This window comes from Solanum stenotomum, chromosome 1 (assembly GCF_019186545.1).
Source record: "Solanum stenotomum isolate F172 chromosome 1, ASM1918654v1, whole genome shotgun sequence".
NCBI lineage: Eukaryota > Viridiplantae > Streptophyta > Magnoliopsida > Solanales > Solanaceae > Solanum > Solanum stenotomum.
In genome coordinates, this window is record NC_064282.1 from 85,181,800 (window position 1) to 85,208,016 (window position 26,217).

Below are 26,217 nucleotides of genomic sequence, written 5' to 3' on the forward strand. Positions count from 1 at the left end.
TTTGCAAATCAAAAATTGCAGCCATAGTAATTAAAAGTCTTATGGATGTAATTCTTGTTACCGGTGAAAAAGTATCAAAAAATTCTAGGCCTTTTAGTTGTTTAAAACCTTTTGCAACTAGTCTAGCCTTGTATTTATCAATAGATCCATCTGGTTTCAACTTTTTTCTTAAGACCCATTTGCAACCAATAGTTTTACAACCCGGTGGTAAATCAACTAACTTTCAAGTTTTATTAGAAATTAGAGATTCCATTTCATCATTTACAGCCTCTTTCCAAAATATAGAATCATGTGAAGATAATGCTTCTTTCAAAGTGAGAGGGTCATCTCCAACATTAAACACATAAAATTAGGACCAAAATCTTTTTCTACTCTAACTATTTTACTTCTTCTTAACTCAAAATCATTGACTTCTTTATTTTTCAAAGTAGAAGTAGAAGAACTAGGTAGTGACAAAATATTTTGTTCAATCCTTTGACCCCCACTATTTTTAGAATCAAAAGGAAACTTATTTTCATGAAAAATAGCATCACCCGATTCTATCACAGTATTATCTTCAAGATTAAAAAATCTATAGGTTGTACTATTTGAAGCATAACCAAGAAAAGCACAAGTAGTAACTTTCTTACCCAATTTTGTAATCTTGGGATCCATAGCCTCACAAAGGCTAGACAACCCCAAACTATTAGATATCCCAAACTTGGCTTGTAACCTTTCCACAATTCAAAAGGTGTCAATTTAGACTTTTTATGAGGCACACGATTCAACACATAACAAGCAGTTAAAATAGCTTCACCCCAAAAATTTAAAGGTGCATGTGACTCAATAAGCATGGCATTAGTCAATTCAACCAAAGTTCTATTTTTCCTTTCCGCTACTCCATTAGATGAATGAGAGTAAGGAGGAGTAGTTTCATGAATTATTCCCAATTGATCTAACAAAAGAATTAAACTCATTTGACTCATATTCACGGCCTCTATCACTTCTAATTCTTTTTATTTTTCTTCCAAACTGATTTTCAACCTCATGGAGATAAGTTTTGAAATTTTCAAAAGCAACACTTTTATTTTTCATCAAGTAAACATATGTAAACTAAGAAAAATCATCAATGAAAGTGATAAAATATCTATTACCTCCACGACTTAAAATTCCACCAAGTTCACAAATATCAGTATGAACTAATTCTAACAAATCAGTTTTTCTTTCAACTTGAAAATGAGGCCTTTTAGTGATTTTGGTTTTACTACAAGCCTCACACTTTTTAAAATTCTTTTTAATCATTGGAATTAATCCTAAACTACTCATGATTCCAACATAACGATCATTAATATGACACAAACGAGCATGCCAAAAATTGGTAGAAGAAAGCATATAAACAGAAGTAGAAACTTTATTCATTTCAGCATTCAGTTTGAACATCCCATCACATGCATACCCCTTCCCCACAAAAATACCCTTCTTCACTATTACATATTGATCAGATTCAATAATCTGTTTAAAGCCTGCTTTATTAAGAAGAAAACTAGACATCAAATTTTTCCTCATAGAAGGAGTATAAAGTACATCTTTCAAAGTTAACATCCTTCCAGAAGTAAAACACAATTCGACATCTCCCTTTCCAAGCACTTAAGTAGTGTGAGCATCACCAAGCATGATGGTTTTGGGCTCCTCAAAATGAGTATATTTCTTAAACCAGTCTTTGTCATAACAGATATGATGGTTTGCACCAAAATCTGCCCACTATCTATCAACATTCTCAACCATGTTTATGTCGGTAATCACCGCCACAAAAGGTTCTTCGGTAACGTTTACCTGAGGGTTAGGACCACGTTTCCGAAATTTGCAAAATCGAGCAATATGTCCACTCTTGCCACAAATAAATCATGGTCCCTTGTCTTGAACTTGTTGATTTTGTGCTTGGTTATTTTCACCATTATTTTTCTTGGGAGGTCTACCATTATTTTTCTTGAATTTTTTCTTCTTAGGCTTCAAAGATGTATTTTTGTGAGATTCAGGAGTAGCATTATTTGAAGTAATTAAATTTACCTTCGTTGTGATGTTGCTCTCTTCTATTTGTAAAAGTGCATCTTGTCCCCTAGCCTCTTCTTCCATGTGGATTTTCATTATCAAGGTTTCAAGGGAGGTTTCCTTTTGTTTGTGGCGCATAGTTTTTTTGAAATTCCTTCCAAGAAGGTGGAAGTTTATCTACTATGCCACAAACAATAAGGTTATCTCCAATTTTTACCTCCTCACACCTTAGCTCACCAACAATCATTATAAAGTCTTGAGCTTGGTCTACCACTGATTTGTTGTCTACCATTTGAAAATGAAAAAATCTACTAGCCGCATATTTTTTCGCTCCAGCCTCCTCGTATCATACTTACTCTGCAATGCTTTCCAAATTTTCTTTGCACTAGAGTAAGTTCTATCATAATAATCATAAAAATTATCAGATAGACAATTAAGAATATAATACCGACACTTATAGGAATCACCATCGTACTTTTCCACTTTCTCTAAATGAGAAATATTTTCATCATCATTCATAGAGACGATGTCTACTTTATTAGGATTCTTCTCAGTTAAAATTGTTAGTGAAAACTTACAAGATAACAAAAATACAAGATTACAATTGAAAATAAAAATGAAGAAATAAATCTCTTCAGGCTGAGGCGCGGATATCTCGCTCTCTTTAAGGAGATTCAAGCCCACTGCAGCAAATGTTTTCACCGGTCCAGCAGTAGTCCTTCTTGACTTGTCCCCTCCAGGATACAACAGCCTTAACACAAAGTATAACTCAACAACTCTGGACAAGAGTTGAGTCCAAAGCTCCACAAAAAGAAACACCTTCCTTCAACTAATAAGAACTCTCTTTTTGACAAACCTTATGCATTCTATATTTCTTGTTGTATTCTGTGTGTCACACCAAATGAAGACCACCACTATTTATACTAGAAGAAGTCTTCCTAGCAATGAATAGGAAGATAATGGTGTGGTAAATAGTGAAGATAAATGGCCTAAGAATTACATAGGTTACAAGGTATAATGGAGAAATAAAGAATGGGATTTCAATATGGAGGAGTAATGGTCATAGTTGACCACTACTAGTTCTGCCAGAATAATACAACAGCAATAACAACATTGTAACCATCACATAATGGCCAATAATGCCTGTGCAAATTGATTAACAGAAATGAGTAATTAGGCACTAATGCTTAACGTTCTAGCAATGATAATTGTCCACTAACTGCTGAAACATTCATCATTCTTTCTAACTCCAAAATAAAGCAAATTAATATATTAAAAATATTAATATTAAAATGCTAATAAACCAACACTAATCAATCTTATATATGTCTAACCCATAAAGTATGGAATATGGATTTGACCTCAATTACTACTTCAAATGATTTTTGTATGGATTATGTATTAGCTCATATTTCATAAATTACAATTGATCATAACCTACAAGAATTATGAGAGATAATCATGGTATATATCTTAATAATAGACTAAAATTAAAATATGTGGTGACCATTTACATAATTTCATCTTGTACATAGATGAGCCATGTTGTTAACCAATATTGAATACTATGCTATTTACTAACCCAAATGGATTATGGACATCTTTCTTATTGGTCATTACATTGCATGTAATGGCGTGCCACCATCAAAAACAATTATTGTCAACTAGTTATCAGTGGTAAAGTCTACATTTTTACAGAGATATATCAAAATATAAGAGAAATCAAGGGAAGTTAATGTATAGTATATAATTAAAAAATATCATGGTGGCAACGTTTGCCTAAAACTTTTATGATTGTTATTGATATTCAACATAAAATGCATATATTTAACTATTCTAAAGACCTTGTATGTGTTTTTTGTCATCACTTGATCATGATTAGAATCATTATGTGCTTATTACATGTGTTTCCTTACCTAACAGATTTGTCAGAGCTAATAAGCATGTTTGGAGAAAAATAGATTTGTTAGCTTTGAAGTTTGAGTAGATGATCAAGATCACATCCGATATATAGTCATTGAGCTAAATGAATATAGAAAAATGAAGAAAAACTTGACAAGGGCGTATGTGCTGCAACTACGCTACCAGGCTTGTGCCGCACCAGTTGAAAAGAAAGAGAAAAGCAAAAAAAAATTGACTTCTGAAAATTTGGTCCACATAGCATAGGGCAAAAAAGATGAGTGGGTCGAATTTATTTTGGCTGAAAGTTATATTTTTGTGCGGTATAAATAAGGTATTAATTCAATATTCAAAGGGTTACACAGTTTTTGAGAGGAAAGAATACACTACAAGAAAGTATTGGAATAATAACAACTTTTTAGCAATAATTATATTATTGTTGGCTTATATTAATAAAATAGCAACAACTTGATTAATTATTGGTATATCTTTTAATTTTTCCCCGCAACATTTTTGTTATTGCCAAATATTTTAGTATTGTTGCTATATTATATTATTAATAATAATTAATATAATAAATTTGCAATAACGTTTTTGCAACAATCATGAAATTGTTGCCCAATTTTAATAAATGGCAACAATTTAATTAATTTGTTATTATATTAAAAAAAAAATTGGTAATGATATTTGTTTATTGTTGCTAATGTACTTAATTCAATAATAACTTATGCAATTGTGGGTAAAAATAGAGTTTTTCTTTTTGCAGTTTTCTGTCAAAAAATTGTGATATTTTTGTTTCCATCAAAAAGTTGTAGAAATTTCCCAATTTTTTATTTTCTATTTCCACAAGTTAAAGTTGCGCCTCTTTAATTTTATCAAAAACTGAAGCTATGTTTTCTCTTTCATTGTTATTGAAGTCTTGGCTGGTGAGTTTTCTTTTTCATTTAGTGTCTTTTCACAAAGTTTGATGAATTCTTGCGTATGATTATTTTATGATTTAATCTCTTCATTAGTATTGAAAAAAAAAGTTTCTTTAATTATTGTGTTCTTGTTTTATATTTAAAAATTCTTCATAAGACTTTGTTAAATTTCAATTGTCTTTAATATTTGATACTTTCTTGGTAGAAAAAGTTTTTTTTTAATTTGTGGGTATTTGAATCTGTCTGAACTACTTTGTTCGATTTTTATTGTTTTTGTTTGGATTGGTCCTATTTCAATTCTTAGGTAAAGATCCATTAATAATATTAGCAACAAAACTTATGTCATTCGAACTTTTTAAAAATATCATCCACTACTCCAAGTGCAAGGTTGATACTCGCAATATGTACTGGCACTACAGAATTTCAACATCTCCAATATGATTTTGTATAATTTTATAGTAGCACCACTCCTTTAAGCTTAAAAATGTTAACAACAGTCCTCTATTGTTGAGTTTGCACCAGAAAATGGGCAAATTCACACTTTGTTGTATAACCAAATTTGATATGTTGTATTTCCTATGTATTAGTTTTTCTGTTGTTGCCTTCTAGTGATAAGCCAAAATTGATTCCGAACACCCCCTAAAGAGCAAAGATAGAAAAACAAGTAACAAAATAAGAAGAGAAAGGTAAAGTTGGAAGATTCCTCAAAATGGAGAGTTTTTAGACTCACAAAAGTTGATCTTTGACAATGCTCAACTACACCTCTTATGATTCAAAGCATAGGCGGTCGTCAACAAGTATAAATTCAACGATGAGTTAAGGTTGATCCCACGAGGAATGGTATGGAAAAGAATTCAAATACGAAGTATGAAAGTGTTCTAACTTATTGTAGAATGGAAATAAATAAAACACAACATAATGTAAATCAATAAATTTTGATTATCAATATTAAGAGGATTTAGTAACATAGTGTTAACTAAGACAAATAACGGGAGTTTCGTACAAGTAGAGACGAATCCTTAGGAGTGTGTGAGCAATCGAATACTAATTTCGCTTAATGGGTAATGAACAATTGCTTTAAGTTGTTGAATCTCAATGGGTAGGATGGATTGTAACTATAACAGTCATTTTTCAATTAGCTATTATGTTTCAAGCAAGTCCTTTCGAACCTCAACAAGCTTACGATGCGAAGCAACCCAATTCCTTAATTTAACCCACTTTATCAAGCTAGGTTGTAAAGACAAGAGTCAATACAACTATCAATTATATACTCCACCCTAATCATCTTTCACAAGCAAACTTAGAGAGCTAAAACTAGAATTAAATTTGCAACTTCAATCCATAGATGAAAACATGAGTAAATAATTGAACTCATTTCAAAACAATTAAATCTAGCAATTAACAATACCCACAAGCTAATTTGTGTATTCGATTACATAATCACACCCCTAAGATAATGGGGTTTAGCCAAGCATAGTAAAAAGTAAATAAGAGTTACCAAAAAAAATGTTCCATTAGGACACCGAAATCTTCAATACTTAATGTCAAAAACTAAGACCAAAACCCTCAAACGTCAATGTCTTAGCTCAAAATCTCCAAGAGAACAGAAGTTTTTGCTAGTAAATTAATTGGTAATGTAAAGTCCTCTTTCTCTCTTCAAAAATAAATTTATATGTTTCCACAAAATTTGCAAAATTTCATCTTGAGACCATGTCGGCGAGATTAGTCGGGTTCGTTGATTGACTCGGTGAACCGCCAATAGGTAGGCCTTATCGCCAAACTTCGACTTTAGCTTTTGAATTCTGGACGTCTCAGTTGGCGAACCCGATGGATGTCATCGAATGGCTTCGGTGACTCGCCTTTTGGATCTTTTCTCACCTCTTGGACTTGACTTCCCTCTCCAGTTGTTCTATTCCTTTAGACGATCTGGGTCGAGCTCACTATTTCCTTCGGCGATGCGCCGTTTTGCACTTGAGTTTGCCGAGTTGGCTTAGTTCATGAGCCAAACTCGTTGGATTTTTTTGGCGATCTAAAAGCTCACTTGGTGAGTAGCCAAGTGGCTTTTGCGAGCTCCAACTTACTTTTCTTCAAATTTTTCAACCTTTTCGCTTCTTTTCGTAATGTAATGTCCTTGTCTTGTTCTTAAGCCTTCATGGTTGCACATAAACGATTTAACGTCAGTTATGAACATAAAGTATGCATTGAGAGCACTAATTCATTAAATAACAAGCCCTAAATGAGTCAAAATTCCCGACTCATCAATCTTCAGAGTAACTGAAAGATTGATTTTGTCATTGTAGGGTCAAACTCAATGGAAGAAAATTTCATGTGCTAATTTAGTTGACTAGGAATTAAACTTGGAGAGCAAGCTAAAATTTGTAGAAGACAGATTTTGTATTTCTTTTCTTTGTGCTTAGAGCCCAAGTTTGGTCACCTATAAAAGGATTGTCATTCTTCATTGTTAAAATCATCCTAAACTCATAGCAAAATACATTAGAAGAGTAGAAAAATAATAGAAAAATTCTCTTAGATGTATTTGGGATCTCTCTATTTTCTTTGTTAATATATAGGCAGTTGTTCTCTGGTGGACGTAGGATCTTTCTAATTTGTACCACGTTAAATTTTGTTGTTCTTCCTTGTTCTTGATTTTAATGTTTTTGTTAACAATTGGTGAGAGTCAAGGTTCTGTCTGAGTATGTTCTATGGTTGCTACACAGTCTGAACTTTCAAATCAGAAAAGAATTACTTTGGTTTTCTATATTTTCATGAACTTACAAGTAACGATGAGTTCCATGAAGTTTGTAATTGATAGATTTAGTGAGCGCAACAACTTCAATAGCTGAAAGATCCAGATGATGGTGTTACTATAGAGGAAAGGTCCAATCCATGATAAGTGCGATAGACAAAAAATACCTCAATGTCACATCAAATTCTGACAAGGAGAAGATTAAAGGAGATGCATTGAGTGTAATCCAATTTTCCCTTGCACCTAACGTGCTTTGTGAAGTGAGTACAAGTACCGAAGAGACGACCAAACAGTTATAGAAAAGGCTGGAAGGGCTTTACTAGGACCATTCGGTGAAAACAAGGATGTTGTTACAATAATGTCTTCACACATTTAATATGGAGTCAGATACTTTGTTGTAAGACCATCTAGATGCGTTCAATAAACTTGTGATGTACTTATAGACTCTGGAATTAAAAAGGATTAGGAGATGCTTACATGTGCTTTACTATTTTCATTGACTTCAAAATATCGTGATAATGAGAATTCAATGATGTATAGCAAGAAGCCTGAGCAAGTGTGGCAATCACTTAACTCTTGTGATGTGCAGAAGCATTTTGAAGGAGAGAAAGGTGACGAAGCTAGTGGGTTCTTTGTGAGATGTCATACTAGCCAATAGGGAAGGAGCAAATCAAAGTCTCATATGAACAAAAATAATGTAGAGTGTTGGGACGGTCACAAGAAGGGGCATTTTAAACGAGATTTCCCTATGTCAAAGTTCAAAGAGAATACGAGTGCATCCACTGTTGAGCAAGTACATAATTTTGATAATGAATATATACTAACAACATCATGTAATAGTGGATTATATGACAACAAATGAGTGTTAGACTCCGGTTGTACTTTGCATATGATATTCCGAAGATTTTGGTTCAGCAGCTATCATACAAGTGGAGGAATCATAATAATGGACAATAATGCAACTTGTAAAATAGTTGACATTGATTTAGTTCGTTCCCTGCCATGGTGAGATCATGAGGACTATTATAGAAGTATGTCATGTTCCCGATCTGAATAAACATTTGATCTCTCTGGTACTGTGGATAAACAATGCTACAAGTACATGAGCGAAAGAGGAACTATAAAAGTGACTAAAGGGTCTTTAGTTATGTTGGAGGATGGCCCCTACACACTAGCAGGAAGCAACATTATTGGCTCTATAAATGCATCTATAGTGTAGTTATCTGATGATGACAAAGTAATATTATGGCACATAAGATTAGGTCATACGGGCACATGAGAAATGAAGATGTTAAGTAACCGCAACCTTTTGAATGGTGAGAAGATCAGCACACTTAAATTTTGTGAGCACATCTTAAGGAAGCAAAAGAAGGTCAGCTTCAACACTAACAAACACAAGATGGAAGAGATGCTAGACTATATTTATTCAAATTTATGGGGGTCTTCTAAGCTTTTATCAAAGGGAGGTAAGAGGTATTTTCTCATATTTATTGATGATTTTTCACAAAAGTTTTGGGTGCATTTCTTGAAGGCAAAATGTGATGCTTTTGAAGTATTTAAAAAATGGAAAGTTTTGGTTGAAAATCAAATGGAAAGAAAAATCAAGTATCTTCGCACAGACAATGACTTGGAGTTTTGCAGTAAAGAGTTCAATGATTTCTGCAAGGTTCATATGATCACAAGACATAAGACAGTCAGGCACACACCATATGAGAATGAAATTTCCTAGAGGATGAACAGAACTTTTCTTGAGAAGGCTCGTTATATGCCCTTACAGGCTAAAATATCTAAAGTTTTTCAGGCTGAAGTAGTTCACGCTACTTCTCATATTGTTAATTGATCTCCATCATTACTGTTTGTAACATCTCGCACCTAGAAACGACGATAAAGAGTTTAAAATATGAAAATATTAATTTTTGGAAAGAATAAGGAAATCTGGAATTTTTTGTCTAAGTTAAGAAAGTGAGTTTTGGCCATTTTCAAACGGCCATAACTCCTAGCTCACGATTATTTAGGAGCAGCTCTTGATATGGTTGAAAATCCCTTGGAGATATCTTTCCAACGCCGCTAAGTTTGTGCGATTTCGACATCATATGAGTGAGATATGCCTTTCGGAAGTTGGACTGTTGGATTGAGGAAAGTCCCAATCCGAAATTTAAGAAAGGGCAAAGTAGTCTTTTCTCTAATTTATTTCCTAATTCGTTTTAGGGATTTATTGGGGTAAAAACTTGTTTCTGTCAGATTAGAAAAATTAAATTCACGCTTAGGGCTTGGAGAAAAGAGAAAAGAAGAAAGAAAGGGAGAAAAGCTAAGATTTCGCCAAGAACGTCAAGCGTTTGGAGTGGAATTCATCGGGGGTGATCCCTATTAAGGTATGTGAGATCTTTTAGTGATGGGTTAGTTCACCCACACACCAACTTGTTTCAATTCAACGATTTTGGGTTGTTCACATGTTAAAAAGTGAAGTTCTTGAAGGATATCGTTAAGTTCTTGATTGGTTGTGTTGTTGAAGTTTCTTGTTGATTTGATTTGTGTTTCCGAGAGGATTTTCGACTTAGATCTATTGTATGTTGAGGTTATTATTGATCCTAAGTGTTTGGGGAAGGAACCATTGAAGTTTAGAGGGTTTAGAGATGAAAATCGAAGGAGAAAAATCGGAGTTCACCTGGGGAAATGGTGGGGCGTTGCGCCAGCCAGCGCGCCCCAAAAGGGTTTATGAAGTTTTACCCTTGGAGCGCCGAGCCAGCCAGCGCGCCCCAACTTGTCCTCTGAAGTTTGGGGCATGGCGCCCCACGCTTCTCAGAGCGCTAAGGACGCCAGTTCACCCCATTCTTCCCCCATCTTTTCGTACTAGTTTCTAAGTGATGTACCTATGTTTCCTAGTTGATTCTAACACCCTAAGGTACATCTAAACACCATGAAATCATCCATAAACATGAGATCATGAACCTTGAATCCATAATCCAATTCAAGAAAGTTAAGATCCAAGTCATAGAAGCTAAGAGTCAAAGTCTAGAAGTTAAGAAGCAAGTCAAAACAAAGTTTCTTAAAGTTTTCAAGAGTCTTTAACAAACGTTTTAACTTCGTTCCAAGGCTCAAGTTTCAAGTTAAGCAAAGAGTAAAGAGTTGAGTCCATTTTCTCAAAAAGTTATAAGGGAACTAAGTATTCCCAAAAAGTTTATAAATGTTTTCACATTTGAGCAAGTAAAGGGAACATCGATTCCAAGAGAGCTTTTAAGCTAAGTTTTGAGTAATTATCTCAATTCAAAGAAAGAATTTTGTTTTTACAAACATATGAGCTAAGTATATTTTGGGAGTAGTATTGAGCACCGATATGGGGATGAGAGTTCATATTAACTCAAGTCTCCATAAACCATGTAGCCATCATGGGTAGTAAAGGATCATACTTTTTAGATGACTCCTTAAGATGCTTTTAGCATTGACTAGTAGATCGACTAAGTTAAGTGTTCTATATGACGGCAAAGTATAAGACAGTTCTGGCAACGTAGGCAAGACGATGTATCACCACTTAGGCTCATAGTGATAGTTATCGGTTAGAGAATCTCCCATAAAAGTTATATTACTTTTATATATAAGTAAATTTGAGTTTTTTATTGCTTTATCTTTAACAAACTAGGTTGCTTACATTTGTAACACCCTGACTTTTCTAAACGTCTAAATTAATTCGTACATTCATGGAAAGACAAAGAGGGTGAGTAATAAATTAAAAATGATGTGGTATGTCATATTTTAAGTGTTAAAGGGTTGTATCTCAAGTTTTGAAGTAAGGTAAGTCACAAAATAAAAGTGGGTGAAAGTTATCGTAAGTTCCTTTTTAAAGATTTCTCTAAAATTTGGGTCAAATATTTCGAAAGGATTCTCCCAATCTATAACGAGTTATGGGTCCCACGACCCATTAAATCGAAGGTCTACGAGTCTAGTTTCTAACTCATCAAACGGTTTGTTCATACGACTTCAGAATAGAGAGATATTCGCATTTTTGCGAGACTGCACAAGCAGGCACGTGAGGTGGGTCCCCTAAGTCGGTAAGCTTATAAGATAGCATCTTCTTCATTTTTGTTCATTCCAAATCGTGAGAAACCCAAAAAAATCAGAGAAATACTCCTCAAATCATCCTTGTGTGTTCATGATCTCTTCTTGGCCTTTTATCGAAAATTGCCCTACGTCGCGAGCTCATCATTTTGGTATAATTTTCACGGTGAATTGAGCGGTGTAGCTCCGTAGAGGTTATGGCAGCAGGGTTTTTTTCAGTGGAGTGATTGTATTCAAGTGTTTTGGTCATTTAAAGAAAGGTAGGAATCACCTTTTATCAGTTTACGAATACCTTAGGTCTTGGATTGTAGTTTACGATAGGAATCTGTATCGATTGTCGAATTGTCGTAGTAATTTTTATCCTTAATTAATTATTGATTTTACCTTTTTCTTTAGTGTTGTAATGGTGTGGACTAAGGGTGGCAACGGAACCGGGAGGTACCGGTACCGGTTCCGGTCCGTTCCGGTCCGTTACCAGTTCCGTCTCGGTTCCGGATAGTGCCGGTTATATCCGGACTTGTTCTGGTCCGGGAGGGGTAACGGGACGGAAACCGAGATTTACCGGTCCGTCCCGGTCCGGTTAGTCCCGGTTCCGTCCCGGTCCGGTCCGGTTCGAAACTTTTTTTTTTTTTTTTTAATCTGAAATTTTGAAAAATAGCCGTTGGGCAACGGGTTTTGGGCCCCACCAACGGCTCTTTCACCCCATAACCCCCCATTTACACCTCCCTACCCCCCAAACTTTTTTTAATACCCCAAACTTCTTAAAACTACATTTTCAACCTTTTTTTTTAACTATAAATACCCCTAATCTTTCATTCTTTTCACTCACAAAAATATCTTATAATCTCTCTACTCTCTACTCTCTAAATTCTCTTATTCTCGACTTCTCGTTAAAATTACGAATTTGATCTTTGGAAATTGGAGCTTCAAAATTCAACTTTCAATTTTCGCCTTCCGGTCATACACGTCTACTTTTTTAAGTAGACGTTTGGTACATTCGTTCCAACTCACTTTTCATTTAGTTATTTATTTGTTTACATTTAATTATTTATTTTGTGAGTAATTAATCTCTAGTCTCTACTTATTTAGTTGTTTATTTGTTTAAAACTTTGCTAATCATTTTCGTATTATATATAATTTGCTCACTTTTTATATTTTGAATATGGATTTTGGAAAAAACATTATTGAAAAGGGTAAAACAACCATAGTTAATTCGTTCACTAATTTATCTAGCTCAAAATCCAAGAAAAATAAAAAAACCGGTAGTACTTCTCAATCTAAAACTAAAAAAACTTCTCAATTAAGAATAAATACGGATGATTATACGCATGTTGATGAAACTGTTTTTAATATTGATAGTAATAGTGGATTAGATCCTTATCATGAACATTTACAAAGAAGATTTGGTAATTTTGAAGAGGAATTACCTGAAGATGATGAACATGATGTTAATGATTATGTTGATAGTTTTGATAATAATGTTGATGAATATGATGATGATGAAACTGAGCCACCGTCGGCTACTAGTCCCCCTCCCAATCCCTCTTCCCCGGCTCCCGCTCCCTTTCGTTGTCCTGCTCCCATTCCCCCCGTGCATCCTAGGACTAAGGTAGAACGCGCTAAAAAATCAGTTGTGTGGCAATTTATGACTCAGAATGAAGATAAAACACAAGCTATTTGTAATAAATGTAAACATAGAATGAATCATAAAACTGTAGGAAAACAGGGTGGGACGGGACATTTGAGTAATCATTTAATGTCATGTTGTAAAAATGAATTTTTGCATGCTAAAGCTGTAGCCGAAGCTAAAAAAAATGGTACCACCCTTCCTGAAAATGTAGGAGTAGATGGCTCTAATATGGTCCAAACACAATTAAATCCTTCTAATGTTTCTGGTTCTAGTATACAACGGTCATATAGTAGAGAAAAAGATCTTGAAGAATTAGCTAAAATGATTGTTGTTATGGGTTTGCCATTTAGTTTTGCTGAAAATCCCGGTTTTATTCATTATATTCAAATTGTGTATAATCCACATTTTAAAGGTTTTACTAGAAATACAATTAAAAAGGCTATCTTTGATTATCAAGCTCAACATTTTCAATATCTTCGTTGTTTATTTTATTATAACAATTGTAAAATAGCTATTACTTCTGATATGGGCCGTAGTGTAAATGGTAATGATTATTTCACAATTACTGCGCATTGGATTGATGAAAATTGGACTTTGCAAAAAAGAATTTTAGGTTATAAATGTTGTGAAATGCATAAAACCGGTAGTTATATAGCTCAAACAATTATAGATGTTTTGCAAAACTATGGAATTTGTGATAAAATAAGTAGTGTCACATTAGATAATGCTTCTAATAATAGTAATGCTGTTGAAATACTAAAACCGTCTCTTTGCCCTATTTATATTGATGGTTTTCATATTAGGTGTGCTGCACACATATATAATTTGATTGTTAGAGATGGTATAGCAATATATGATGATGGTTGCACAAAAGTTGAAACTGCATGTCATTTTATTTTTAAATGTCAAGTTAAGTCTAGACGTAGAGATTTTGAAAATCGTTGTCGTGAATTTAATCTTCCACCTAGAAAAATTCCAAAATCAGTGTGTACAAGATGGAATTCTTTATTTGAAATGCTTGAAGTTGCTTATGAATATAGGAAACCTTTACAAATGGTTTGGAATGCTCATAATTCAAATATGACATATAGACTTGATGATAATGATTGGAATGACATAAAAGAACTTATAGAATTCTTAAAAGTTTTTTATTTAACTACAAAAAAAATATCTGCACTTTATTATCCAACTATTTGCTCTGTTTTACCTAATATTTGTGCTATTTCTACTAAATTTTATAAATTCAAAAATAAACCAAGATTTGAACAATCTGTTAAGAAAATGATTGAAAAATTTAAAAAATATTTTATTCCTATTCCTCAAATTTATTTAACTGCTTGTTTGTTAAACCCACATTACAAAGATGAAGGTGCATCACGAATGGTTGATAAAATATATTTTAATTTGGGTATTGATAGTGAAGATGATGAAACACCTAGTTGTCAAGATGTTAAAGATAGTATAAAAATTGAAGCTAGAAAATTGTACGACTTGTATAATTCTAATATAAGGAATGTAGTACATAACGAAGAGCCTCAAAGTTCTAGGAGTAGATATAATAATGAAGATGATATTGATGATATGATAGATTGTATTATTGAACTTTCTCATAATGATAGAAATGATTTTGATGCATATATTAATCAAAATACAGAACCTACTACTATTGATCTTCTAGAATGGTGGAGCAATCGCGGCAAAGGATTTCCAAAACTACAACCGGTTGCTCGAGATGTGTTAGCTATTCAAGCATCTTCAGTAGCTTCGGAAGGCGCTTTTAGTGCAGCAAGATTTCAAATTGGAGAGCATAGATATTCATTAGCAGCAGATAGCTTGGAGATATCCGTACTATTTAGAGATTGGATTAATGGCGAGAGAAGGAGTTATGGTCGTCCACCTCTACCGACCAAATTTGAAAATGACGTTGATGAAATAATGCTAGATTTTAGTGATGACGGCATTGATGCAATGGAAGAACTAGCTAATCAACCAATTCCAGAGCATGTTACTAGAGAAATGTTAAATGATTTAAAAAAAGATTTCCTTGGTAGCATGAACTATTAAATTTAAATGTCTATTAGTATGAGTATAATAATTCGAGGTCTAATTCAAACAGAACCCTTCCTAGAAGGTGGCTGTGTAGATTAGATTTTTTAATACTCTACTAATATTTTGTAACTCAACTTGTACTATTTAATTAATATTAATAAAAGTATAGGCTATTCGCCTTAATTTTTTTTTATTATTGTCTTCAAAAGTTCAAATTTAACTTTTAAAGTGTGAAATTTAAACTTTTATAGTTTTAAAGTTTTAAATTTTCAAACTTTTAAAGTGTGAAATTTAAACTTTTATAGTTTTAAAGTTTGAATTTAAATTTTCAAACTTTTAAAATTTAAACTTTAAAGTGTGAAATTTAAATTTTTATAGTTTTATAGTTTTAAAGTTTATAATTCAAATTTAAATTTTCAAACTTTTAAAGTGTGAATTGTGAAATTTAAACTTTTTATAGTTTTAAAGTTTGAAATTTGAATTTAAATTTTCAAACTTTTAAAGAGTAAAATTTAAACTTTTATAGTTTTAAAGTTTGAATTTAAATTTTCAAAGTTTTAAATTGTGAAATTTAAACTTTTATACTTTTAAAAGTTTGAAAGTTTGTATTTAAAACTTTAAAAGTATAAATTTTTAAGTGTAATATTCCTAATTTTTTAATTTTAATAAAAAAATATAATTTATAACGGTTGGACCCGGTTTCCGGTCCGGTCCGGTCCGGTCCGTTACCGGTCCGGGACGGGTACAGGTATTTTTTTCCGGAATTACCGGTTCCGGTCCGTCCCGGTTCCGGTTCGGCTCTGGCCCGTGGTGCCCGGTTCCGGAACGTCCCGGTCCGGTAGTTCCATTACCGGTTCCGTTGCCACCCTTAGTGTGGACAGAGGTGTTTTCAGCATAAATTATAAAGGAAAAGGTATGTTAAGGCTACTCCTTTCGTTTGGCATGTTTCCTTAGAGCTTGGGAGTGATATAATATAGTAGTTAATGTTAGTTATATTGTAGATGTAATTGTGAGTGGTTGGGTGATTGAGTGGTTATAAACCCTTATTTTAGGGACTCATAATCTGTTCAGAACAACCCTAAGTTAGGAACGACTTGGACATTACTCATATTTATTGTTTATAGCTAAATTGCTCGCCTTCAGCCTATTTAATTATTTGTTGTCACCCTTAGGGATATTATGATTAGCTGTTGAGATATGAACTTCCTATGGAGGGAAATGATGTTGTCTAATAGGACTATGTTATTGGCAAAGAGGGCTATGTGTTGCCCACGGGGCTATATTGATGCCAAAGAGTGTTATGTGTTGCCTACGGGGATATTTTGACGCCAAAGAAGGCTATGTATTGCCTACAGGGTTATGTGATGCCAAAAAGGGCTACGTGCATCCCATAGAGCTATGATGTTGCCTAAGAGGGCTATGCGCTGCCTACGGGGCTATATCGTTGCCAAAAAGGGTTGTGTGACTTTTTACAAAGACAAGGGACTACCGATAAGGTTATGTAGATTGATTTGGCACCTTCTGGGCTTATGGGTGCCTAAGTAGGTGGTATGTTGTTTGTACCTACCGGGATTATGGGGGCTTGGTTAGGTTGATGTTTGATCATCATTGTATTTTATTAGATTCAGTAGTGGGTTGACATGCTTATCTAAATTTGATTTTCTTACCTGATTGCTTTTGATATATTATGATACTTGTTCATTTAGTCTACAGCCTTTCATACTCTGTACATTATTTTGTACTAACGCCCCATTGCCTGGGGCGCTGCATTCATGCATGCAAGTCCTGACAGACGACCGAGTAGACCTCCTCAGTAGCAGGATAGACTTCTATCCGGTTGGCTAGCCCCTTTCCTCCGGAGCTGCCAAAGTTTAGAGGTTTGTTAGCTTTTGTTGTGTATATTTTTATGGGTAGGCTGGGGCCTGTCCCGCCAATCTTTACTGCTCTTTGAGGCTTGTAGATTAGTGTGTGGGGTATAGAGCTAGGTTATGGCCATGCTGGCCTACTTTTGTTGGTTTGTTGAAGCTCGTGAGCTGTTTGATGTATTGTCTTGATATATACCTGCTTCCAGTTTTTGTATAGATAGCATGGAGGCCTCGACGGCCTAGTCAGGACTTATGTGCTAGTTGGCTATTTCTTTATATGAACTCTTGGGAGTAGCTGTTTCTTTTATATATATGTTGACAGGGGCCTTACCGGCCGAGGGCATAGTTTTAAGCTGGGATATACTAGTTTGCTTTCTTGGTTGTGTGTGTCTGCCATGCGCTAGTAGCAAATGGTTCAACAGGGTCGGCTCGGGACTGAGTTTTGGCATTAGGAGCCAGTTGCACCCCTTGAGTTTGGGGTGTGACAACACTGTTTTACAAGATATATATATATTGCATGTGTCTTATTGCTTTATATTGAGTTTAGTTATTCATGAGTTGTATAGAGCCAAGGTAAATGTTCCTTCTTACTCTTTCCAAGCTTAAGTTGTTGTTTAGCATTCCAACTCGCATACTCGTACATTAAATGTACTGATGCCAGTTGGCCTTCATCGTCTTATGATGCAGACGCAGGTAACTAGGATCAGCATCCAGTGCCTCGTTGATCCAGCTTGAGCATTCAGAGTCCTTTGGTGAGCCTTCTTGCATTCCGGAGGACCCCTTTTATTCGCTTTCAAGTTTAGTTCATTAGGATGTTGTGGGGTTTGTCCCAACATCCATCTCAGTTGTTTAGAGGCTTCATAGACAGTTAGTAGTTCAGTTGTCTTTACATTATCATTCAGATGTTGTTTAAAGATTGAGTTGCCATTTTGGATAAACTATTATTTCTTAAGTTATGCATGAGTTATATTTTCTTATGTTTAAGTCTTCCGCTGAGTTAAGTAAGTCAGGCCAAGGGTTGCTTGAGGCCAGCAATGGTCTTCGGGTGCCAGTCTCTCCCACGGTGTAGGCTCCGGGTATGACACTGTTGACACCCAATTTTGACCCTCCCCGATAATAATTGATTTCCGAGCTTCTTAATTTTGAAATGATTTAGAATAATTAGCTTTATAAAATTCAAATAGTTTAAAGGTTGTTTTAAGTATTTCCGTCGATTTTATAGTATTTTAAATATTAAATATATTTCGTATAATTATATATGTATGTAATTAGTATATTTCATATATAACTGAAAATCATATCAAAAGATTTCTACATTGTTAAAATAAGTATTTTTGTTAATTTAGTTTTGGCTTGAATCATAGTTTTAAATTTTGAAGTAATTAGCTTGTATTTAAATCAATTATTTTATAACTAAGTTAATCATTTTATTTCGTTAAGATTGAGAAGCTTCTAAATTAATTATATTAATTCATCTTAATTAGATTTTAGCTGAATTTGCAAATTAAATTCGATTTGGCTAGATTATTAATTCATTTAGCTATATCTTACTTTAAACTCACCAAAAGACTTTAGTTTTGGGACCTTTTCTTTAATTTCCAACAGCCCATACCTCATTCCCATTTTAGTCAAACAACTCCATTCCCAACCCAATTTCGTTAGCAAATACCTTCGACCCGGCCCAGCTCCTTTTCTATTCTCAAAGAGACCCATAACTGCAGCGTACAGTTCCCAGCAAAACAAAATCAGCAGCAATACACGGCGTAACAACAAGAATAAACAACGATCCAAACGGCAGCAACGCGTGAGCGACCACCCGACCCATGTACGTGCTTTGCTCTTCCTCACGCGATGAGAATGCGTCCTCCAACGTTCACAAAGGACACGGCGTCAAGTAGATGAAAAGCAGTACGCTTCGTCTCCCTATCGTCTTCTCTCGTGTCCCTCTCAAGTCGTACAAGCGCAACAGCATAAAGCGACGTGTTTTCATCCTTGCAACCCCGAGATGAAGACATGTCGGCGTCCAAGGATGATGGATTCGATCCCAGCCGTTTATCTCCCATTTCCTCTTCCGAAATGGGGCAAATTTTCAGAGAAAAGATATTTATCCCGAATTGTGAAAGGTATTTGGAGTTTGAATTTTCGAATAGGCCTTGTCTTATCCGGATTTCATCTGTTTGCCCCAAGCTTGGAACCCTAAATTTTCCTTCTATAAATACCCCTTCTTATTCATTGTGTGGGGTTGGAGAAAAATATTGGAAAAAAGTTAGGGAGAAAGTTGGAGTAAAAAGCTAGGATTATAGACGAAAGTTACACTAAAGTTATAGATATATTGTTACATACCATTATTCGGACCAGTTCTTAAATCATGGAGAGAGGAAATCTCAGTTTTGGCTTATTCTTGCTCGCTTTAGTTTTGGTTTGTCGAAATTCTTGGGGTCGGCTATTCGATTTCAAGGTTGTGTGAGAAATCGTTGTTCTTCCGAGCTTGTTAGTTGTCCCATTTCGCTGCTCCGATAAAGGTAAACCCGGTTCCCCCTTATTTCTTGATACTGTCATGTTTTGTTTGAACTTACGTGTATCCAGATCCTTGTATCTTTGAAGTGTTGCGTGTTCACGCTTCTATTCCTCATGTCGTGTGGTCATTCGATGTGTGTTCTTCATAATGAAACTTTGCGTATGTGTTGGGTTATAAAAATCCGTGGTCACTCATTTTGTTCTTGCTTTGGCTCTAGTTAGTTTACTGCAGCTATTAGGGCTCGATATGGTTTTCTTCTAGTATACTCATTATGCTATTCTCTTTTTACTGTTTGAATAGATTTATTAGTATTTATGCTTTCAGAACCATTGATTAGAGATTTTGGGGTTAGTTCGAGTTTAATATAGGTTAGCGATTTGGCTTGTTTAAGTTTGAATACCCATTTTGTGCCAATCTTTTGTGTTGTAAGACTCTAGCTATTTGTTTCGTTATCGTCATTATACCTGCCGAGTTGAATAAATGTTTTTGAGCTTGTGTTGACCTGCTCTGTTCTTCTTCTTTTTTTTTAGTGTACATTCCTCTGTTATTCGTCGTAGGTCGTTACTTGTTATTGACCTTCAAATATTTAAAAGCTAAAGATTAGTTGATGAAGCAGTAGCGTGTTGTCTTATGGTGTTGTCCATATTTGTTTTAGCTTAAGGTAGAATCAAGTGTCCCTTCATCTCTCTGCTTAGATTACCCAAAAAATGTTTTTTTCCCATTTTATATTTTTGAAGTCCTAAATTGCTTGTTTTGCTACTACTAATAGTGATAAGGTAGCTTTAGTTTAAAATTCATGTATAGTCTAGCGTATTTCTTGTCCTAGTTTGGATAGTAAAGGAGCATGTCATATTCAAGTTTGCAGTTAAATTGGGTTTGCCGCTTGTAATTTCAAGTTTTCATTAATTTCGTTACTATTTTATGTACTTCGTATATTTTTTAGCAGCCACTTTGTTGTCTGAGCCCTGTTTTAATATGTAATGCAAACCTCTTTGTGGTGTTATTTTCTTTATATTGAACAAGTCTTATAGTTGGACCATAAGTAAGTATTTCTTGTTTTTTTCTTCCATCATGAAATGATTCCTTTTCCTATAGAGAGCCTATTATGTGATTTGCTAATTACAAAAAAAATCTGATTTTTTTGGTACTTTTTAATTCTTCCAGCAATAGTTTTGGATAGAGGATATTTCCAATGGTTTACTCTATTTTTTTATTAATAGGTTCCTCCTTATCATTTGTCTTCATCTAGATAGTTAGGCATAAACCAATTACTCATTTGAACAATGCTAGTCTAATTTCCTACCTGTAATCATCGTTCTAGTATTTTATCTTATCATGTGGGAGTTAGTTTAATTCTAGGAGAAGGATTCTTTGAACATTATATGCATTCTTGTGTCATTTTTTGTATAACTTTGGGACACTGAACTAATCACATGCATATTTTGCCTCGTTTCTTTTTCTTTACATGTGTCTTTTTTTTGGTTGTGTTATCCAGATTTAAAGCATTGCTAATTTCTATCTTTTGTTCTTTTTTTCATGCGTGAACCGGCCCCTCCAAGTCCTTGGAGACTCCTTTTCCTTGCATTTCGTTGATTGGTTCTTAGAGGCCCAATTATATTTTCTTGATCCAGTCAACATCATTTTCGAGTTAAGGAAATTGAAGAACTGGTTACTGAAGGATAAGTAAGGGTTGGAAGTCGAATTTTCAAATTTCGGAAAGCTGAAAACAGATTGATATACTTGTTGTATACATCGGTATACAGTCGTAAAATACGGTATACAGGTTCAAAAACGTGAAAATACAGGTGAAAAATGTGGAAATACGAAATTCAAATAAAATTACAGGTCCGGGAGTTTGAGAATTAGCGGTATACATGGTGTATACATCAAATATACACTTGGTATATATCATGACAAATGAGAATGAAAGGGGCCAAAAGCCCAAAAAAAAAAATCGGCAGGTCCAGCAGGTGTAAAAATGGACAAGACCCATTTTTTGGGTCATTCTGCCATTTTAAATAAATATTTTAAAGTGTTGTTATTTTGACTAATTATGTTAGGTATTATGACTTAATTGCTAATTTTCCCTTTTTAGATTTAGGACAAGGAAATGAATCTGGGCCCATCAGATTTGAGGATTTGGACAAATTGGCCCAAGTTCAATTTTCTCTCATTTCTCCTCTTTATTTATTTGTTATTGTATTGACTAACACTTTTGGTTCAACTTAATTAATTTTCCAAAGATAGTCGTTTTTCTTTATATTCAAAAGTTAAAATATTAGTTTTTCTTATATATATATTTTATTTATTACTTATCTTTATTTTATCATTAGTCTTGTCAACACTTAAGTTACTTCCCTTCTGAATGATCCTCTTTAGTTTATTTCCCCTTAAAAAAATTATTAATTAAAAAAAATAGTAATAAATAAATAAATAAAAACAAATGAGTTCTTTTACTTAATTAAAACTTCAAAAAATAGTCAAAGTCATTTTAGTCAAATCCTCGGTCAATCGCAAGTTAGCGGACATTCCGAGGGCCTAACACCTTCTCGGAATGTGCATTGAACTCCGAACCCTTTTATTTTTAATTGATTTTATCTGTTTATATCTTTTGAAACCTTAAGTTATTTCTTGATTTTTACTAAAAAAATTAAGTGGCGATTCTGTTTTTTTTGGAAAATTGATTTCTCTTCATGACTCTGAATGAGGTATGATCAGGTGAACCCTCTTCTATTCATACTTGCGAATATTTGGGTGTCCAGCTTAGTATCATGTTAATGAAGGAAAGCTTGAACCAAGGGCTAGATGGCCATATTCGTAGGACATATAGATGGAGTAAATGGGTACAAATTTTGGTGTTTATCTTTACTCAAATTTGTAGTTAGTAGAGATGTTACCTTTAATCAATCCTATGTACTTGATCCTCGTAAAGTTTATGTGGAGTTATCAAGAAACGAGAACAACGAGCAGGTAAAGCTATCGGTAGAACTTACCAAGGAAAGGGATCGAGAGACTCAAGTTGATGAGTCAAAAGATGAAGATCTTGAAGAACATACTGTCAATGAACCATACACACTTGCGAATGAAAGGGACAAAAGGTAGATATGAAAATCAGAATGTCTTAAAGAGCAAGCAAATCTGATTGTATATGCCTTTGTAACTGCAGAAGAAGAGATTAAGGATCTTGAGCCCTCCTCATATATTGAAGCAATTTCTTGCAAGGATGTTGCACAATGGTGGTTAGCCATGATAGAAGATATGAAGTCTCTTCACAAAAAATGAAACATGAATCTTAGTTGAAAAGTCAAAGGGGAAGCAGACAATTGGATGCAAATGGGTCTACATAAAGAAACAGGGTATTCCAGAAGTGGAAGATACTAGGTTCAATGCAAGATTGGTTGCAAAGGGTTTCAATCAAAATGAGGGAATTGGCTACAATGATATCTTCTCTCCGGTCATGAAACATAGCTCAATTCGCGTGCTGCTAGCATTTGTTGCACAATTTGATTCGGAGCTTCAACAACTTGAGTCAAAACTACTTTCTTACATGGTGATCTAGAATAGGCAATCTATATGGATCATCCTGAAGGTTTCCTAGCAGAGGGAAGGAATATCTTTTATGCCAACTGAAGAAGTCCTTGTATGGTTTGAAGCAATCCCCTAGAAGCGGTACAAGAGGTTTAATGCATTCATGACTATACATGGATTCTCGATAGTGCATTTGATAAATGTGTGTATCACAAGAAGATGTCTGGTAATACTATGATTTATTTATTATTGTATATTGATGGTAATATTTTTGAAGAAACTGTTGAGCGATGAATTTGATATAAAGGATTTGGGAGCTGCAAAGAAAATCCTTGAAATAGAGATTTCAAGAGAAGACAGTGTTGTACATATTTCTCATAAGAGGTACATCGAAAATGTTCTTGAGAGAGTCAATATGCATATAAGCAAGCATGTAAGTACACCATTAGCTTCTCATTTCAAGCTTTAAGAGTTACAAATGCCTCAATCTGTGTATGGGGTGGAACATATGTCAAAAGTTTTGTATACTAGCATTAGGTATGTTATGGTATGCACACGTCCATATATTTCTCAATCTGTAGGTGTTGTAAGCAAGTACATGACAAATTTTAGGAAAAAGGCATTGGAAAAATGTCAAGTGGATATTGAGATATCTCAAAGGAGCTTCTGATGTTGGCCTAACCTTTCAAAAAAGTGAAGGTATTTTAGTTTTCGATTATGTAGATTTTGACTATGCAGGGAATCTTGGTAGAAGAATGTCCTCAACTAGATACATTTTTACTCTCGTTGGCAGTGTCATTAGTTGGAAATCGACTTTACAGTCGATTATCACGTTGTCTATAATAGATGCATAATATATGGAAGCAGCAAAGGCAGTGAAAGAAACTATCTAGTTGAAAAGTTTGATGGCAGAATTGGTTTCGATTTAGCTGGAATAAAATGTAAGATGTGATAGTCAAAGTGCTATTCATTTGATTAAAAGTCAAAAAATTTATGAGCGCACCAAAAACATTGATGTGAGATTCCATTTCATTTGAGTAGTCAATGAAGAGGGAGCTATCAAGGTCGAAAATGTTATCACAGACGATAACGTTGCAAACATGTTGATCAAGATACTCCCTCTTACCGAGTTTGTACACTGAAAGGACTTGGCGGGAGTATTCATCAACTGTGCAACTCTTGGAGAATGACTGCTTGGTGGAGCTAGTGTGTTCAACAAGGATTTGATTTTTCTTTTTCATACAACAGAATTGCCCAGTAAGCTAGAAGTCTTGGCTGGATGCCAGAACGCAAACTAAAGTGGAGATTAAAAGAGTTGGTTTGGTCCATTGACTGGAAGAACATTCCATGTGCCAATTTACTTGGATAGGAATTAAATATGGAGAGTAATCTAAAATTTATGGAAGACAAATTTTGTATTTCTTTTCTTTGTGCTTGGAGCCCAAGTTTGGCCACCTATAAAAGGATGTTCATTCTTTATTGTTAAAATCATACTAAACTCATAGAATACATTAGAAGAGTAGAGAATTAGTTAAGCAATTCTCTTAGATGTATTTGGGATCTCTCCCTTTTCTTTGTTAATATACAACAATTGTTCTCTGGTGGACGTAGGATCATTATGATCCAAACCACATTAAATAGTATTGTTCTTCCTTATTCTTTATTTTTATGTTTCTGCTAACAGTAACTTGTATGCACCTCGCACGTCTTGATCCATTGTTGGACATTGTAGAGTGCGGTCTTTGCTATATAAATTTGCAGCAACTATGAAGGATATTGGAAACTTGAGCATTTCATATTCCATATGGATTGTTGTAGCAACTATGAAGGCTGATGGAAACTTCAACATATCATATTCCACAAACAAAAGCTCGTCCAACATGAAAGATAGCAGTTCAAGTTGTCTAATATCAAGAGTAAAAGTCAAGAAATACTACATAGATCAATAATACGTTCATTACGTTCAAAAATAAGTATAGTACATTCAAAACCCACTACGTCTAAATTATGAATCCAGTTCATCATTGATAGCTCTAGTTCAATCGCATTGAGTAGCCATAAGATATCTTCGCATAAAAATATATACAGTTGGAACTGACATATTAAAGTACAGTCATGTGTTGAACATCATTATTTCCTGCTTGATATGCAAAGATAATTTCTTTAGTTATATGCTAAACGTAGAGAAAAAACTACTATTTTCAACTATTATGAGAACATAAATCTACTATTTCAAGAATCTCGATTCTTCCCTTGTAAAGGCATTAGCTGAAATCAACACCAAATCCTTTCTCCATCAGTGGAACATAAACTTCCTCATACTTGCATGCTAATAGCATTGCAACCAAACCAACAAGATTGAGCTTCTTTCTAACAATACCTTACTTCTCCAAGAATCGGTCTATCAAATTAATGGTGAGGAACATCTCTTTCCCGAGCTCAAACTTGTGATGTACCAAATGATCAGAATGAGCAAGTATTAATTGTCATACTTTGAACAAATCTATTAACTTACCAGAGGGAAAAAATAATATACCTCAATTAGTCAGTCTATTAAGATAAATTGCATTCTCTTGTTGATATCAACCTGTTGTGACATATAGTTTGGAGAAGCACAACCATAAATCCGAATAAAATGGACAATGATTAATCATTTACAAAATACATTGAAGATATTCAACCTATAAAATTGAGTTCTGATTCAGTTTAGTGAAAGAACTCCCTAGGCATTTTACATAGATAGAAACTACCAAACAAGTTTGAAAACCACAAAAATATGATTTCTATATACTCAGTTATTTAATAATCATATTACATGAAATTGCTAAACCTTTATGGATATTAGACATGCCAAAAAAGTTTCCTTTAGTTGACACACTAATGTTTTGTATTTACATTCATTCAGTATTTAATGAGGTTTCATTTAAGCAACAACAGATTCAGAGTAATGGATATGCGATACCTTATAAATATGTTTTCAT

The 26,217-nt window shown here is 34.2% G+C and overlaps 1 protein-coding gene and 1 pseudogene across 1 annotated transcript in view; both read right to left on the bottom strand.

Moving 5' to 3' along the window:
• LOC125864367 (sphinganine C4-monooxygenase 1-like) overlaps positions 1-26,217 on the bottom strand; it is a 752,368-nt gene that overhangs the window by 44,965 nt on the left and 681,186 nt on the right. The window lies entirely within an intron of this gene.
• LOC125857950 (G2/mitotic-specific cyclin-1-like) lies at positions 5,349-25,868 on the bottom strand (annotated as a pseudogene).